Source organism: Uloborus diversus, chromosome 5 (assembly GCF_026930045.1).
Source record: "Uloborus diversus isolate 005 chromosome 5, Udiv.v.3.1, whole genome shotgun sequence".
In the NCBI taxonomy this organism is placed as follows: domain Eukaryota; kingdom Metazoa; phylum Arthropoda; class Arachnida; order Araneae; family Uloboridae; genus Uloborus; species Uloborus diversus.
The window spans coordinates 102,768,304-102,782,462 of record NC_072735.1 but is presented as its reverse complement, the minus strand read 5'-3'; the positions used below and the strand labels follow the sequence as shown (position 1 = coordinate 102,782,462).

General features: G+C 30.7%; 1 protein-coding gene across 1 annotated transcript in view; it reads right to left on the bottom strand.

The window, feature by feature from the left end:
- Positions 1-4,759, bottom strand: part of LOC129222087 (protein NDNF-like) — a 150,495-nt gene extending 145,736 nt beyond the window's left edge. Inside the window, exon 1 of the mRNA XM_054856518.1 lies at positions 4,575-4,759. The gene's annotated coding sequence lies outside the window, so the exon portion shown is untranslated. The remainder of the gene's footprint in view (positions 1-4,574) is intronic.
- Positions 4,760-14,159: the final 9,400 nt, after the last annotated feature.

The following is a 14,159-nucleotide window of genomic DNA, read 5'->3' as shown; positions in this document are numbered from 1 at the left end:
AGCAATTAATTTTTCACTGCACATGCGCGAAAGATAGTAATTTATAACGTTTATAATCCAAAGCTCAGATATATCCTACAACTCATTAAAAAGAATCCACCTCAATATCTTTAAAATTAAAAAAAGTTATCAGCGATCTAATGAGCCGGATTTCCATGATTCTTGAATAGGAACGGAATATTTGCGAACGATCACTCGCAATTCGTCGCCTGGCCAAGAATTACTGAAATTCGGCTAATTAGATCGCTGATAACATTTTAGATTTTAATGATATCAAAGTGGAATTTTTTATGAGATGTAGGATACATCTGAGCTTTGGATTATAAACGTCATATTTTGCTTTCATCGACAGTCTTTCAGTCGAGTAATGCAGCGTTTCTCAACTTCATTTGTCGAGCGGACAGGTAAACATAAGTCTTTTTTTTATTCCAAAAAAAAAAAAAAAGCTTTATTTGGTATTACAGAACTATTGCATAAGAAACTACGATTTGCTTATCATTTTTACAACAAATTTAAATGTAAGTAAATATATTTATTTTCTATAATAAATACATCTGTAAGAAAAATGACAGAAAATTACCGAAAGAAAACGCAAAATAAATGTTAAAAATGCAGCGTAAAATGTGATATCTTTCTTTAAATCTTCAGTTATCTTAATTTTAAAACTCGAATTATTTACTTAAAAATTCTGCTATCGAAATGAAATCCAACTTGAAATGCCGAATTTATAAATAACATTTCTATCTTTCGCAATCTGACAGCGATAGGAAAAATATGTAACATTGATAAGCTTATTATGAAACATTTCAGTCGTGCACAGTGCAGCATTTCTCTAAGTCTTTTGATGCGCGAGACGGTAAACATTAGAGAGAGAAAAAAATCGTGCACCGGTGAGAGTCTCTTAACCTTTTTTTAGCATACTTCCCGTTAAAGTAAAGAAAAAAAAGAAAATAATATGCAAAATGTCGTTATGCATCATATAAATGTCACTAAAAACAAAAAAAAGTAGTCGAAAATAAATAAAATAGTTAAAGTAATAAAATATATGAGGCAGTGAAAAGAGCAAAGTGATGTATGTGGACATTTTCAAGATTTGAGTAAAACGCGTTTAAAGATAAAATCTTTTGTAGGCTTTCATTGACAAGTTTTTCCGATTCATACTGCCCTCCAGGGCTACTAGTACTATCACTTGCCCCAAGACAGAGGAGAGGCTCACTTACCATGTGTATTGGTAATATCCAGATTTTTAATTTTGTCACTTACATCCCTTTGCTTCTCACTGCGTCATAAATTGAAAAACTAAAAATTGCTCAGTAGGGTTTTGAGACAAGAAAAGTGTGTTTGTCGGTCTGTATGCTTCCCACCCCCTCCAATGGTTTTTGACTGATTTGTCCAATTTGATAAATCTTTTTTTCTTTGGAATATCACGGCGGACACATCATTTCCCCATTTCACTTTTTGAGTTGAAACATTGTTCATTCGATTTTAAATGCTTCAAAAAACTTAACATTTGCACCTACGTGAAAATTGAAGGCAATATAAATACCAAACTTAAAAGCAATTTTGCTTCAAACAAAAGTTAGTGGGTGAACAAAAGTTTGTAGAAAATATTATTTTGAAATAGCTATTTTAACGCTTTTTCTTTTCCTTTTCTTTCTTTCTTTCTTTTTTCTTTTTTTTTGAACAGTTCAAAAAATGTTACATTAACGCATTAAAACATAACATTAACGCCTACATAATAATTTAAAATTTTTTAAAGAAAGAAACCAACAAGAATAAAAGTTATTTTTTGGGTACCAAACGATTAAAAAATTGTGCAGATTCTGAATATGGTGGTTTCAATTTCTATTTGTTTCAAAAATGTAGGCAAATAGTTATATTTAACAGAAATTGAAATCTTAAACATTTAAGCAAGTCAGAAATAAATGTAAGAGTTAAAATGAAATGAATGTCAGAGTATAAACAGTTTTACTGTGAATCAACGACTATTGAGACCATATGATTTTATTTTCATTCTAAAGTTTTAACTTATTTTTGACAACGGAAAACAAAAAGAAATTCGGAACGCTTTATTTTAACGGAAAGAAATTGCTGCCAATGATTTTAGTTTTGATGAAAATTATTTGTTTACGAGGCGTTTTTACTTATTTACTTGTTAACTTTCTGAAGTATAGGTACACTTTTATTTATTTATTTTGAATTTTAGCAACGAGGGATACTAAAATCGTTTGTTTGACGATTTATTCTTAGTTGGATGTATTGTTTAAACAATATTTCGATTTTTAATTATCATCATTATTCCTACAAACTCTGCGGAATTCCAAAATCAACGTCAAACTCATAAGATTTGATTGAATATGACTTGTAAATGCATTAAAACAGATCACGAGGGAGAAAAAAGTTAACGGTACAGTGAAAAGAAAAGCAAAACAATATTTTTCAAAAGCGCGAATGGAGAAAAGTGAATAAACAATGAAATTGTAAAAACAAAAAGCACGTTGTAGCTTTGAAAGCTATACTGTTTTAATTATACAAGTTTTCATTCGTAAAGTTTCTGGATTATGAAGCGCTGTTGTAGTTGTCACTGTGTAAGATTTATCAATATTTGTTTTGTATGCCTGGCTTTTATTCCCTTCTTTTTCTTTTTGAAAGAAACACACGTGCTTCTCTACAGAGTTCGTTGTTTGAAGAAATTGAGTAACAAAAAAAATAAATAAATAAAAACAAGTATGTTGTAGAGTATTTTGAATAATAATAGGCGCACTTTTTACTTTTTTAAACTTTGAGGTAATTCAGTAATAAATGCCTATAGATATATTACAAAAATACGAAGCGTTTTTTTACGCTTAAAAAACGCTATTTTGGCTGATGAATATTTTTAAAATGAAAAAAAAAATGCAAAAAACTGCGGAAGCAATGACGCAAAAAAATAAATAAATAAATAAATAAATAAATAAATAAAATACGATAAATAAATAAAAAAATTAATAAAAATAAATAAATAAATAAAATTTATTTCTAGTACTTTTTAGTACTTTATTTCTAGTACTTAGTTTCTGATAAAGGAAAAAAAAATAGCTTTCAATGTTTTAATGTTACATTTTAGACAGATTTTCCCCAAACCTTTTTAACGTTTTACTTTTCTTACAAATCAATGTCTTCCCGTTTTTTTTTCTTTTTTCTTTTTTCAACTCTCCATAGCAATATGTGGTTAAATTACAAAAAATATAGTTTCGACAAAATAATATGGGTTAAACGTGTGTCCTTCGTATTTATCATTTTTCTTCCATATTGTTTCTGTAGATCATCGATAAAAAAAAATAAGTTACGAATCGACTGTTTTAATGCAAAACTTTGGAGCGATTCTTCTTCTCTTTTATTCTCGATTTAACTTCTATTGTAATCTCTAATCTTAATGACACTTATATTTGCTTCCTTCGATCTTACTTGTGACTAGATTTCTTTACGTTCTTGAGTGACAGCATCAATAACTTCTTCTAGAAACAATGTTAATTATTTGTGTACTAAGAGAGAATGATGCCAAATAAATCCCATTGTAATAGCTGATTTGTTGCATCAGTTTAAAATGAAATTGTCGTTAATAAGAAAAAATATTTTACAGTAGCAATTGTACTTTTAAATAAATAATCAGTGTAATATCATAGAAATCGACAAAAAAGAGAAAGCATTTAAAAATAGTTTTTAAACAACAAGAAAAAAAATGTTAAAAAAAAAACTGGCCAAGTTGAATGAATCAGATACTAATGTTTTCCCGCTAGTCAAAATTACTAAAAAAAACTCGCTTTAAGAATGATAAATTAGAAACCATTGTAGAATTTTTAAATTATTTGAAATAATTTCATTCAATCGCCATGATTTTAAAGTAAAGAAATAATAATAAGAAAAAAACACGCACAAACAATCCGCCTTTTCTTTATCAGAGACGAGTTGGAGAAAGGTAATTGAAACTGCAAATTGAATTTGACTTATTTCTGCTATATTACGCAATTTGAATGACAGATAAAGTTAGAACACTTATGAGTAGGTTTCAGGAAGAACTTGAGTGTTCAAGAGATATTTGTTGTAAGTGACCAAAAATATACCTTCGTTGTTTTTTTGGTAGAAAGCAGAAACTTATCTAATTAACAAAGTAAAAACTGCTTTTTGAAAATAATAAATTTTTCATAAGCAGACAGTTCAAAAGATATTTGTTGTAAGTGACCAAAAATATACCTTAATTGTTTTTTGAAAGAAAACACAAATTTCTAAAATCAACAAAGAAAAAACAGCGAATCGAGATTTAATGAATTTCTCATAAGCAACTGCTAACAAATGTTATTAAAATGAATGTAAACAACAGAAAAAATAAAAGCATAAAATGTACATAAGCATAGTTTATGTTATTTTTCTGAAAATGGGTCATTTATTCTACAAAATCAAGGAGTGCTAAAATAAATATATCTGTGAAATTTCAATAAACACATTTCATTGCATGCAATAAAACAATCATTTGTCTAAAAACATCTTGCAATTAGCTTTGTTTATGTACGAGACAGAGAAATGTAAACACTTACTTTCACAAGTTGATAAACAAAAAATATTTATCCTTCTTTTTGTTGCTGGAAAACTGACAAAACTAATCTGCACCACAGCAAGATCATCATAAATTAGGATAACTTCAAATCTGAGCTTTAGGGCAAAAAACCGCTCGAACTCATCCTTTAATTAGGATTTGCACGCCGGTGTAGAACCAAGGAACCAAAAGCTGACTTAGAGACATCTGTTTCGGCTGTGAGCGGATAATTTTCTTTTGGGTTTCCGCTCTTTTTGCGAGGGTTACCAATCTGTGTCGCCAAGAAATGCGTTTCGCCAAAGGTTTCGCGTTGTCGCCGCCAAACCTTCCGGAAATTTGAATCGACTGAGTCACGTTATGGGATTTATGGGCAGTGAAAGAGACGGTTGCTCGGGGCCTGTATGAAGTTTTCGGGCAATGAGATATGACGTGGGAAAATAAGGCTAGCAGTAACTAACCCCAAAGGGCTGACTAAGATGCTATATAAAATGAAAGTTTCGGAGCGAGAGGAAATTTATGTAACAAAACAGTCCTAAATAAAAGTTAGCTGTGCGCATCTAAAAATTTTTAACAGAAACGTAATAGCGTAATGTTTTACCACGCTTCTCTGATTATTTTTGATGCTAATTGATACGTTTTCTAAGTAATAAAACATTCAACAAAACAAAAAAGAGAACATGTTGAATATGATAGCAGTCGGGTATCAATGTATGTTTCTGTTTTTATTTCTCGAATTTTAAGTAATGAAAAAACGTTTTTCTTAGAGATTCAAAGAAAATGTTTACAAAATGTCTTCAATCTCTGAGATACTATTTGAGAGAAAATATTAAATGTACACTTTATTATCTGCTTATGTTTGAAATTAATTGATATGCTTTCTAAGAAAAAACATTCAAAGAAAAAAAAACGAATGTTAACTTGGGAATTTGTTGCAGAGCATAGTATTTGAATATTAACTCATGTGTTTGTTTTTATTTCTTGAAATGTAAGTAACAAATGAATGTTTTTGAATGAAATGTTTTTCTTGCGAATAGAATAAAATGTAACTATTTCCTTTAATCGTACTGTTAAATACCTAGGGAGACTGCTTATTTAAGAGAAAACAGTAAATGTTCGCTTTTCCTGCTTACTTTTGGTGTTAATTGATAAGTTTTCTTGTAAAAAAAAATCCAACCAAACTAAAACATTTAAGTGGGATTTTGTTGCCGAGCAGTTGAATAAAAAACATATTTTTGTTTTTGTTTCAGAAAATTTGAGTTAATGTTTTTCTCAGAAAATCCAAGTTTATCCTTAATCGAACTGTTAAATATACATAGCTACTGCTCATTAAAAAAATAGTGAATGTGCACTTTATTATCTGCCTTTTTCTGATGTTAAACAATATGTTTTCTAAGTAAAAACATTAAAAAAAACCTCTAAAACTTTAACTTGGGAATTCGTTGCAGAGCATAGTAGTTGAAAATTATAGCATACGTTTTTAATTTTAGTTCTTAAAATTTGAGTAAGAAATAAATGTTTATCCAAGGGAATCCAATATTCCTTTTTTTTAAACCTTATTCGTACTGTTGAATGTACAAAGATACTGCGTATTCAAAAAGAAAATAATAATTGTGCAATTTATTTGCTTTTAAAAACAGTATTTTTAATGTATAAACTAAAGAGGTCATAAATGATACCAAATGCTTTTCTCATAGCAAATGTTTTCCACGTTAATATAAATCTTAAAATCGGAACAATAACATATGATTTTCAAATAAATTGATTTAATGATTGCATGCATTTGAAATGATATAAATAAATATAAACCCACCAAATGTATATTAAATAAGCGATAATATAGCAAAGAAGCTCAATCTCTAATGCGTTATGTCCATACACGTAGTGTTGTAATTTTTAGACAGTATTGCAACATAAAATGAGAAAAAGAAAACCTGATGAAAAATTAAAAATTTTCACAATTAGTGATTGGTGCCGGATATTGACACATTGTTTTTAAGTACTAGAGATGTTATCAGGGCCCAATTTCCCAATAGGCAGAGTAGGCAGCTGCCTAGAGCGACAAAATTTTCAGGGGCGGCAAATTTTGCTGTAACCACACATTTTTAAGATGCATTTTGTATTCCTGAAAGTAAAATCTTAGCACTTTTTTTTATTTTTCACACAGACAATTTTTTCTTGTAATTTAATAATGATTACTTTCACACATCTTATGAAAATTAAATGTTTTTCAACCATGGTAGTTGATCAGCGTAAAATAGTAAGTGAAGACGAAAAGCGGGTGTCGATTTCAAAAAGTGTCGTTGCGTTTATCCAGAAGTCGCAACAAGATTGGAGTTTGACTAAGATTTTTAGTGCAATACTTTATTCAGTACTGGTTTCTTGAGTGATTGACGTTTATTTTCTTATGTTAAGCCTCGGAGGCAAATGAAAGTGAGTGGCGAGCGCAAAAGGCGGAATGATTTTAAATAGAGGAAACATGCTAACTTAAAAACCTAAGAACAAAATAGAGTCTTCAAAAATTTTTAAATGTTGCAATTTTTTCCCAAATGGGAAGTTTTCAAAAGCGGAAACTTTGGACTCTTTGCAATGTAATTCAGTTACAATTTACTAATGAAATTCTATCGAACAGTGGGGAGTGTTAAGAACACAAGTGAGTGAACGTAATAAAAGAGGAAATTATTCAAACCTTTGATTTGTAGATGAAAAAAATATATATATAAATAACAGGATAAATATGCTGTTATAAGTAAAGATGACAACTGATAAAATGGTTAACGCACAAACATTAAAGTTCAGTGCTCATTAAAGATTCAGCTATATAGACATCAAATAACTAAGCTAGAGTTTCTATTTTAAAACAGTTTTGATCAAGAGAGCACTAATACGTAATTTAAAAAAAAAGTAACAGGACAACTCGAAACGTAATCGTTTTATTTTCTTCGAAAATCAAAATGTCTTTTTGAGCAAACGGTAAAAAAAAAAAAAAACAATAAAACAACAAAGAAGTTAGTTATTTTTTGCTGAAAATAAAGATGCTGTCTTATTTGAAACATACTAACATGCTTGGTAGTAAACACAAATCTCGGATATTCTTTATCTCCCCATTTTCTATCATTATATTTTCCGTTATTGGTCTAATTCAAGTCTATATCCTTTTTCAGTAATTCATCTGCGTTTTCATCATAAGGAAATGTTTTAAAACTTCAAAGAATGTAAGAGAACATGTTTTATGAAATTAGAGGGCCATGAAAAATTAATAACCATGCTCAATTAATTGATAAATGTAAATAATAAACACATAGTAAATATTATTTAAATTGGTCCTATGTGAATCGCTTGATAACCTACCCAAGAGCAGTACTTGCGCCAGCGCCATGACCCCCCCCCCCCCCCGATGTACAAAATTAAATAATATAAACAGAGGCGCATCGATCTAACATTTTTTGGAGGAGGAAAATTCTACTTTTACCAAATGATAAAACACTAGCTTGTACGCATATCATACATACGTACATAACATCTAATGAGAAGGAAAGTTAGGTATCATTAAAAAAATAATTTTAAAAATTTAAAAAAAGAAAAAGAGAATATATTACAATAGTATCTCCAAATTTACCGAATCGTTAGCAAAATTTGCTGAATAAGGATTTTTTTGGGAAATCTCCTATCGGGGCGCCCCTGAATGTGAAACGTCATCATTTCTTCATTATCTTGACAATTTAAATTTCAGGAACCCTATTTTATATTTTGCGTGTTTTTGAATGTTTGCTCCTTTTAGGGGAGGGGGGCGGCTGATTTCAAATCTGCCTAGGGGCAGTATGGAGCTAAATTCGGCCCTGAATGTTATGATTTCTTCTTTTCAAATTTCTATGCTCGATGGTTTATTTAAGTTTCAAAAACTTATACTTTTGGTGTTCATTTACTCCTTCTTTTAAGAATTTGTAATTCATCCTAAATATTATTAAAAATAGCACTTCTAAATCGTAATATTTAGAAAGTCATAGCACAATACATGAAGCAATAATCAAAAAACAAATAATCTAAGAAGTAGTTTTAATATTAACTAAACGGTATTGGTAAAAAAATGCTGAAAACTAATTATTAAAAAAAAAAAAAAAAACAATAAACATATTCAAACCTCATTGATTTAAATATTGTTGGTATAAGAATGTATTAAGTTAAATTTGATTTTACCGAATAATCATTTATAATTGCCGTATCTTTGTGTTCAAAATTAAAAAATTGCGACACATTTACTTAAAAAATTCTAAATAATGAATAAACATCATTATTTATTATTATTTAGTAACTATAAAATGATTAAAGGGTAAAAACGCTTTTTTTTTTTTTTAATCGTCGGTAAACTTCAATATAACGCCCGTAAATATCGTGCGCGAAAATAAATAATCAACATGACGCAAAATGATTTATTGTTTGCAAAAAATAATCATTATTGATTGACATAAAATAGCTCATTTTTTGGTCGCCTGTAAATTCTAACATAAACTTTTTAAACAACGTTTGCGAAGAAAAAAAGAAAATCAGTAAGATGCAAAAATTTGTACCATCTGCAGAAAAAAATAATAATAATAAAACTAATAATTAGTTATTGAAATAAATGAGCGCTTTTTTCGATCGATCTCAAACTTTATCCAAAAAGGCATGTAAACAACGTTTACGAGCGAAAAATCAACAATACACGCAATAGAATAAATAAAATCATTCATGAGTATAAAATTACACCTGTTTGATTCTCATCAAACTTTGCGGAAAAAAAATCAATAAGAAGCGAAAATATTTCATAAAATATTCAAGCAAAAAATAAATAAAGAAAGAAAGAAAGAAAAGTAACATGCAAAAAGATTTATCCTCAATTCTATTAAGCTTAATTAAATCACCTTGCGGTGATTTAATAGTTTACTCAAAAAGGTTAAAAATTTACAAAAAAAAATCGTTATTTAGCTTTATTATATTGCATTGCGGTGATTTAACAATTTACTCAAAGAAGTAAAACTTTTCAATTTTTCACGTACGAGGCACTTGCCTCATTGAACAGGTCATATCTACAAAGTTGCGTGATCTTGGTTTAACATCTTTTAGCAGTCATTAGTCAGAAACTTCAGTATCTTCTAAAGTTTTTTGAAACTGCAAATTGTATGCCAAAAATAAAAAAAAAGTTTCAAGAGCTGATAATTGAAAAGTTGGTTAACGAATTTCAATAATAATTCTAAGGTTTTGTCTAAAGTTTGCGCTATGAAGAACTAAATATAAGCTGGATGTTGAAATATATTCAGAAGTAGAAAGCGTTCCTGCATGATGAGAAAAGGGATTTCTATCTTAAAGAAGTTTGTTTGGAATTAAAATTTGAAATATGATTTCTCGAAACTAGAAATAATTTTAATTATTTAACATAATTGTACTTGTTTTTTTGTTACATTTTCTTTAAAATAAACGTTTTGAGTTTTTTTTCTGAAAATTAAGTTAAGTGCCAAATTTCATCTTCTCCAAAAAAGAAAAAAAAATCTCATTATATTTGTTACCAATATCCTTATTAAGGAAAACTGTTGTAAGCCCTATGATGACATTAATAAACACAATTTAAAGAAGTTGATTTCTAATTCTGATGCAAACAAACAAATCGAGGAAAAACACTTGAGCTCTCCTTTACTAAAATAAAATTGTACGCGTAATCCTTAAAGAGAAAATATGACAAGTTGTGTTGAGAAATCTGAAATATAGCAAAACGTGTAGTTTTAGAAAAACAATAAAACTGTGCTTATAAATAGGAAGTGATGAATCGGAATTAATATCTTAAGAGTTATAATGACGATATTAAAGTACTCCAAATAACAACCCCAATATACTTTTTAGCAAAAAGGATAAATATTTAGATTTGCTAACTTAAAGTAATCCAGCAGTAACAGTTATCAACCTTTGTTGAACTTGAACCTCATTTTATATTTATTCCAAAACATAATCTCTCTGAGTTTTACAAACTATTTATGACTTAATGTTTTTCGCAATGTTTAATAGTCGATAAAGTAGAAGATAATGACATTTTTTAAGGGTAATAGAAACATTGTACAAATTTACTGTCGGAAGTATTGTTTGTTTGTCGTAAATAAGCCACTCTAGTAGTTTTCTTCATACTAACATGTTGAAGTTTATTTTCTTTATTATACTACTTGAGAAGACATATTCACGAAATGCACATTTTGTCTATTTGATAAATAACATGATTTTGACGAAGAATTGAACTATTTTAAAGCGTTAATTGAAATGGCACATAAAACATGAGGTTACAGTTATTTAAACTAGCGGTACCTGCATGGCATTCCCCGTAGTAAAATATTATAAGGTCATTTGGTTCGCCTGTATACTTACAGTTAACGTCTACTCAGTGTTAAGTTTTTTTTTTACATTCTCTTCATATTTTTGGCAGTTTTGAAAACTTAATATTAAGCTTAACAGGAACCAGCAGAAGCCTTAGACATATTTTAAAAGATGAAGGAAATTTTCCTTTCTTTGCTTAAAATGCAAAAAAGGACATTTTTCATTATTAAACGCTATAGAGAGAACCATGTAATAGCAATATTTTAATAATTCATTGAACGTAGTTCCATAAAAATAAGGAAAATGAAAGCAGACGACTTTTTCTTAACGGTAAAAATGTCTAAATTTAAATCCTTTTTCAATAAAAGAAAAGGACTGATCACCAAAATATAAACACGTTTAAAAAAAAAAAAAAGAAAAATTAATTTGAATTTTGTCATCTTGAATTCAAATTATGTTTTTCGCAATCACGAGTGTGTGTTTGTATGTGTGTGTGTGTGGGGGGGGGGTATGTGTATGTGTGTAGGCATGTGTGTTTGTGTCTGTGTGCAGTCATGAGTGTGTGGGTAGATGTGTGTATGAGTGTTTGTGTGCGTGGGGGCGGGGTATGTGTATGTGTGTGTAAGCATATGTGTTTGTGTCTGTGTGCAGGCATGAATGTGTGGGCAGTTGTGTGTATTTGTGTGTAGGTGTCTGTATGCATGCGTGTGTGTATGTGTTTGTGTATGTGTGTAGGGGTGTGTGTGTGTATGGTGGTGTTTGTGTATGTGTTCGTGTGTGCGTGTGTGTTGGTGCGTGTATGTATGCGTGTGTTTGTGGAATATGGACGCAACCTGGAGACGGTTTTCGCTAGAGGAGCAGCATCGTGAGGCCGGCCGACGCGACGGGAGGTGCTGGCAGAGGGTGGCGCCGCGCCGGTGGGAAAAATGATAGCACGCCAAAAACAGTCAAATGAAAGCAATAAGCAATCGTGATTGCTCAAAAAAAAAAAAAAAGTAAAATCTGTGACCTACTCCCCCCAATTAATTCTAATTTGAATTCCGAAACTTTGAATTCAAATTATGTTTTTCGCAATCACGAGTTGCGACAAGACCCTATTGATTAGAGTTATTGTTTCTAGAAACGGCTCCCCCCCCCCAAGCATGTCCCTCCTCCTGGGTGGTTACGTGTGTATAGTTGTGTGTGTAGGCTTACGTGTGTGCACGTAGGCGTGTGTATGTGTGTAAAGACGTGTGCACGTAGGGGAGTGTGTATGAGCATGCGTGTGTAGGACATGGACGCCACCGCCCAGCAAAAGTGGATTCCGGTGGACAGTGCTCAGGACCAGCCGCGCCGCCGCCGGTGGACAGTGGTGCTGCAGCCCTGGTCCAAGCTGAAAAAGGAACCGTAACGTCAAGGACAGTCAAATGAGAGCAATAAGCAATCGTGATTGCTCAAAAAAAAAAAAAAAAAAAAAAACAATTAAAAGAAGTAAAAGACGTAACCATGGTAACATACAATTTTATTCCTACAGCTCTCCTAATGCTCACAGAAACATCGAACAAACTTCCTCTTCTGCAAAAAAATCCAAGCTTTAAACTTAAGAATGTGGTTGAAATATTTCTCCCTCATACTATGAAATTTATGTGGAAAAAGGGCTTAAAATTGGAATAAAGAAAGAACAAAATAGAATTTTTAAAAAATCGCTTCGAGGTGCACACCCCCATTCTGCAAATTAATTTTGAATCAAATTTCATGAAAATAGGCCGAGCGGTGTAAGTGCAATGCGCAAATTAGACATCCGGATACCCAGACTGAGATCCAGACTTTCAGCTTTATTATTAGTAGGGATGAAAAGAGATGAATGAGATGCGAAATCATTCGAATGTATTACCTTTGACTTATCAGTACACATTTCTCAGATCAAAATTTAACGCATTAAAAAATTTAAAGAAAAATTCAGTGTTGTATGTCAATACATTTTAAATAATTAAAGTACTTGTTGAATAAATAAGACCAAATCTAAAACATTGAAATGAAATCTATATATATGAAAATGAATGTTTGTCTGTATGTCATTCCCGAACTCAAAAACTACCCGGCAGATTAGTCTGAAACTTTCACCGTTTGTTATTTTTGGTACTGGGAATGTTTATAGACCAGTTCGAAAAAAATCCGATCGATAGTTCCTTTTTTATTCCAATTTAAGTCACAATCCATTGGATAAATACGAAAAAAATTATCGGCTGCAGAAATTAATTCGCGTGAAAGATCTCGTCATAGACTAATAATAAGAACAGACCGAGCTATGGCAACCCTTTTGCTGCTCATAAACCAAACCATGTGACTGGTGGATATCCTAGCAACAGCGGGCGTTGATCGTAGCAGACGATCAACGCCCGCGAGAAATAAAATAAATACAATTGATGGAACACGGAAGAATGATCTTTTATGGAGTCCAATTTGTAAATTTGTTATTCTAAGTTGTAAATATTTTGTTAATATAGTGAGTTTTTCGTTTAGATAGTACTGTGCGTTTTCTTTAATTAATTTCAATAACTCTCTAAGCAAAGAAAGACGCAAGCGCCCAAAAAGAATCGGCAAACGGTAAGATTTTTACCTACAATTTCAATTTAAGATACCGATTAGTACATTTTTGCGTTAACGCAAAACGTTTACGCCATTACGTTAACGCCAACGCTGACGTAGCAATTCCAAATGAAATAAAAGTTACTGAAAACTGTGGTCAAAAACTAATTTCTAATGTCAAAATAATGCATAACTAAAAGAAAAACAGTTCAATCTCTGCACCTGGAAAAAAATTATAATGAAAACACATTACGTCTTAAAATACAATGTCGAGTGCCAAGCTATAGATAATGTTGCCATCTAGCAACCATGTGCCAAAGTTTTCGCCAAGCCTTCCACTAGTCACATGATGTATCCATGAACCAATTTTTTCATCAGCAACGCTGGGAAAGCTCGTTCTACTCTTATTATTAGTCTATGGATCTCATTTATAAGAAGTTAGCTGTTGCCATTTTTCTTGAGTTTGAACAAATCAGTTCTTTCTTTATTATTTTATGGTTTTTCATGCAATGGGGGGACTTAAACCTTTTTCTATTTGATATTTTTAGCGATTGATTGATCTTGCAAACTGCGTGAGTACAAAATTTGAGTATAGTCACGGCTTCACTTGATACCTGGACCGATTATTATGAAAATTGCTATATATATGTATTTTTCCACGGAGAAGGTGCATAATATGCTCATT